This window comes from Ptiloglossa arizonensis, chromosome 11, assembly GCF_051014685.1.
Source record: "Ptiloglossa arizonensis isolate GNS036 chromosome 11, iyPtiAriz1_principal, whole genome shotgun sequence".
In the NCBI taxonomy this organism is placed as follows: Eukaryota; Metazoa; Arthropoda; class Insecta; order Hymenoptera; family Colletidae; genus Ptiloglossa; species Ptiloglossa arizonensis.
Window position 1 is genome coordinate 5,632,911 of NC_135058.1, and position 5,532 is coordinate 5,638,442.

A 5,532-nucleotide genomic window follows, 5' to 3' on the forward strand; every position below is an offset into this window, starting at 1 on the left:
AGAGATAGGGAGAGACGAGGAGAGACGAGGAGAGACAGGGAGAGACGGGGAGAGATAGGGAGAGACAAGAAGAGACGGGGAGAGACATGGAGAGACGGGGAAAGACAAGGAGAGACAGGGAGAGATGAGGAGAGACGAGGAGAGACAGGGAGAGACGGGGAGAGATAGGGAGAGACAAGAAGAGACGGGGAGAGACAGGGAGAGACAGGGAGAGATGAGGAGAGACAGGGAGAGACGAGGAGAGACGAGGAGAGACAGGGAGAGACAGGGAGAGACGGGGAGAGACAGGGAGAGATAGGGAGAGATGAGGAGAGACGAGGAGAGACAAGGAGAGACGAGGAGAGACAAGGAGAGACGAGGAGAGACAGGGAGAGATAGGGAGAGACAAGAAGAGACGGGGAGAGACAGGGAGAGACAGGGAGAGACAGGGAGAGGTGAGGAGAGACGAGGAGAGACGAGGAGAGACGAGTAGAGACAGGGAGAGACGGGGAGAGATAGGGAGAGACAAGAAGAGACGGGGAGAGACAGGGAGAGACGGGGAGAGACGAGGAGAGACGAGGAGAAACAGGGAGAGACGGGGAGAGATAGGGAGAGACAAGAAGAGACGGGGAGAGACAGGGAGAGACGGGGAGAGATAGGGAGAGACAAGAAGAGACGGGGAGAGACAAGGAGAGACGGGGAAAGACAGGGAGAGACGGGGAGATTATGGTAGTGGAGAAAATAGTTTTAAACGAAGTATCGTAATTGTTTTTTTGCATCTGAATATTTGTCGCCACTGAAGTTTACATGTAATATGCAACTGTGTACGTTTAAATACCATGATTATTAATATAGGAATTATAGATCTTTTTATTTCCACGTACGCAATATATGCATATTTTCGTATCTCGCTGTGTATGTGGAACAATGATGATACGCGGTGGTGAGAAGCAATTTATTTTTAACGTTTTCGACCTTTGTTTTAAGGTCATCTTCGGAATAACGGGGTAAAGTAATCTAAAATAAGTAATGTGCTCTAAATGGGGGAAACGTATGTGGAATATATATTTGCGAACAGGGTACGTGAATAAATATACGAGAGGTACTTGTAATAAAATGCAGATGTTTCTTCGAATATTGATAAAAATTACCAATACAACGAATGCGAAGTCAAGATTAAATTTAAAACATACTTAATGAATGAAACAGGGTGTGATTTGTGCCGTCTAATAACGAATCAAAATACCCGTGGCTTAGAAATACATAATCTTATTCCTTCTTTGTTTATTATAAACAAAGTTTATTCAAACGAAGACATTTACACCGATTATTAATTCGATAAATTATTCAATTTTTATTACGATCGCAGTAATCGACCAAGTGAGTGAAAAAATTGTTTATCATTTTTTAAATCAAATTTTTGAAGATCAAACATAAAAGTTTCTTAACCTCGAACTTTCACACATAAATTTTCTTTCGTAATGTTCGTTCGCTAGGACACTTGACGATTATTTTCGCTACAATTAATACTTGTTTAACCGCTGCACGATATTACCCGATCGATATTAAAATGACATGGAATAAATTGGTGCATCGAGATAAATTCGTAAATGTCTGCACTCGTTGCATTTGTTAGCTAGGTGGACACCGACAAGTTATTTGCGTGCTTCCTGGGTTGCTTGGCGCGTCTGTGCCATTCCGTGACAGTTCTCTCCTACACCTTGATTTGTGTGACCAGCGGTCCTGGCAACGTCATCCTCGGTAGACCTGCACGTTCACCGGCCGGTCATCCGTTATGGTTACCGGTCGAGTCACTGAAATCTTTGTCCAGGGACGATCCTGAACGCCGATGCGACGAACATTAATGAGTATTGATGTCCTCCTCGCGGTCGATCGGCCATCGCGATATCGCTTAGCGGAACTCGCATCACACGGAAATCGCGTCCAGCTGCTCCGATGATCGGGCCACTGGTACAGTTATCGCGGCGCGAGACGTCGGGACGCTTTGAGCAAAAGGTTTCCGGAGGTAACGGATCGCAAGGTATCAAGCGCTGGAAAGTTTCTTTTTCGATGCGTACGGGAAGATGAGATCGGCCACGATCTCGCTTACGCTCGATTTCTTAGGTTTCGCGGATTGATAAAAGTTCAAAGAAACGATCGCGAAGTGAGACGTATACGACTCGGGATGTGAAACGGTAACGGGCCAATGATATGCTAATCTTGAAGTTAAGGACGTTGCTAACACCGTTTGCGAAAGCTCCACGCACACGATGATTTTTTTGTATCAAGTTCGAATGGGATACCGATAAAAGGCAAAAGGAAACTTAAAGACGTCTATTGAGAGTCATTCGTGAAAAGAGGACATTCTTGGATTCTCTGTGTGGACAGGAACATAATTCCATTTTACACTTAGGATAATCTATGGATTGATTGTGCAATTGATATTTAGGAGTCAAAATGAAGATTACTTTTGGAAAAATTAGCACAAACACAAGAGAGAGTTTATTATCTCCAAAGAGTGATACATAGAGGAATTTGGGGTAAATCAGGATACCTAATATATTTTTTCCGCTGGTGAAAAACCGGATGACATGAAAAACAGTTTCCACAGACTACAGAGACCGATTCCTCTCAAAAAATACAAGATGGAATCTAAATCTCTCTAAAAGTTCTTCAAACAAGCATCGTGTTTCGTCCCGTGACACAAGATTCCAATCCCATGCAATCGTTTGCGCAAGACCTTCCCTAATTGTCTCGGAAAGCGCGCTTCTTCTCGCCGTGATCCTCCTCCCCACGCATTTTCTATTCCCCCGTATTCGCGTTACTTCGGCTGCTGCTAAACGATTCGCGTACCTCGACAGTAGGGAATAATCGAGTGGCATTTTTGTGCTGTTTGCAAACTGTATCGACGGGCGGTGGAGAGGAGGTCTAAGGCCGTGACGTGCCGATAAAAAGAGCGGGTCTGGGCTCGAGGGGTGGATGCACGATCGCGGTGCCCATTCGGGCGAGCAGTCGAGAGTTCGGGATCCGGTCGAGGAGGGGGTGACCACCCTGGTGCGCAATTCCACCCTCGCGAATATTTCGGGCACGAGGGTACATGCGCGCAACCACTAGCGAGACGAGGAAAAATAGGAAGAGACAGGGAGAGACGGGGAGAGACGGGGAGAGACGGGGAGAGACAGGGAGAGACGGGGAGAGACGACGAGAGACGGGGAGAGACGGGGAGAAACAGGGAGAGACGGGGAGAAACAGGGAGAGACAGGGAGAGACAGGGAGAGACAGGGAGAGACAGGGAGAGACAGGGAGAGACAGGGAGAGACAGGGAGAGACAGGGAGAGACAAGGAGAGACAGGGAGAGACAGGGAGAGACAGGGAGAGACAGGGAGAGACAGGGAGAGACAGGGAGAGACAGGGAGAGACAGGGAGAGACAGGGAGAGACAGGGAGAGACAGGGAGAGACAGGGAGAGACAGGGAGAGACAGGGAGAGACAGGGAGAGATAGGGAGAGATAGGGAGAGATAGGGAGAGATAGGGAGAGACAAGAAGAGACGGGGAGAGACAGGGAGAGACGGGGAGAGACGGGGAGAGATGGGGAGGGCCGGGGAGAGACAGGGAGAGCCCCGCGGCTTTGGTAACGCGCGAGATGACGCGCGGCGAACATCAAAGCGTCCGACATCTTTTTAAAGACCGCCACCGCCTTGGTGCTCGTCTCGCTGAGCTCTCCTTCTCGATCCTCCTCCGTCTCCCTTTTGCCGCGTATCGCTGTTCCCGTTCCCCGATGATCGAACTGACTCGGCCCAACGTGCCGACGATGCATCTCTCCCTGTCCCTCCCGTGTGTATGCGTTTGTAACTTGTCCCTTTCTTTTCTTTTCTCCTCGTTCTCTCTTTTCCCTCGGAGACTGCTATCTCCGTCTACCTGTCCCGCGCAAAGATGTATCCCGCGTGCATACCTGCGATCGCGAGTAACGAGTGGAAGATCGAGGATCGTGCAGAAGCGGTCCACCGGTTTTTACCTCGATTTTCTGCGTTTCTCGATTTCCCAACTCCGGTGTTTCTATTTTCGCGATCGGATCGCGTCCCGCGACGCGTTCTCTGCCGTTGATCGGTAATCGTCGGGGACGAGCGAGTGCTCCGATGTCTCGAGGCTGACGTGAGTTAATCACCTGCACGTGCGATTTTTGTCGGATCGTTCGTTGTACGCGTGATATTGGTAAACGGGTTGTCCGAAGTGCGTTAAATTTAAACCACGCGAGGTGCAATTAAAGGATCACGCGTCCGGTTCTCGGAGCGTCTGCTTCTATTTTTAGTCACGCCTCGCAGGTGTTTTCTAAAGTGACGTCCATAGGTCTGTGTTATCTATTAGGTACGGATAAGCACGGTAACCTGTATTTCTCTTTCGAGACCTGTATCGAAATAAAAGAAAATTCTCGTTTCACGATAAGTTTGCACAATCCCCGAGGAATCACCACCGCAAAAATATCATGCGACGTACGATAGACGAACCTCTGTCCTTTGTGCTGGTCGTGGACTTCTTTGTGACACCGGTTGCGAACCCGGAGCGAACATCGGCCACGAGAAAAATACCCTACGGCTTACCTCTCTCGGTGGCGATTTCCCTGGAAACTCTGACCAAACGGTTAGGTCGAGCTCTCGACGTCCTTTGTCAGCGCGGGGGATCATCTTTCGCGGCGCGGTCCTTGAAAATCAGATAGCAGGTCCAGCGAGGTAGCGGCGTTTGCGTCGGCGTCGCGGCGGGCAACTTGATATTATTTGTCACCCCTCGGTCAGCCAGATTAGACTCGGTGGAATCGTAGAAAGGGGATTAAGGGTATCCAAATATCCAAGTCCCGGCTAATAACGAGGCTAAGCACGTTCGCTGAAGTCTCCCGGCCTATTTTTCGGCCAGTTCTGTCCCACTGGCACCGTTTACCGTACGCTTCGTTCGTCACAATAGGTAGACCCCGGAAGCCTCGGGTCTTATTCCCCACGGATTCATTACACTTAACGAGGGACTTATTATTTAAAAAGGATTTACGTTAATTCGCAGATACTCGCCGCTCGGCAGCGAAGAGGATCCTTTCCTAAGGAGGTAGCAAACAAGCGATTATCCGTTTGGGTTGAACGGAAACCGAAAACGGACGGATGTACTCGCCGGGCGAAACGTTTGAACCTGGTCGTTTGGGTCTTTTTCGACCCATCGCGTTCTCACAATATATCATCCTCCTGTAATCGAAGTTACTACGATAAACGTAACGTTCCTGTGTTTCCCCTTCCCTCTGCTTCTATTATTAAAATTGAAAACACGAGTTCTATACGAGACTTTCTCACCCAAAGACCTGTCGAACGGAAGAACGCATTCGGATTAATCGAACAGTGATACAAGTCGTGTCCCTTTTTTTTTTCTTTTCTTCATTTATTTTCGCGTTTCTCTGGTTCGGTTTTTACGTCCGTCCTTATCGCCGATACAATTGCAGCCTCGTTGTTCGCTCTCCTCCAGTTCTTTATCCGAAAAAGAAACAACCGTCTCGGGGGGAAAAAAAGTTTTCGGACC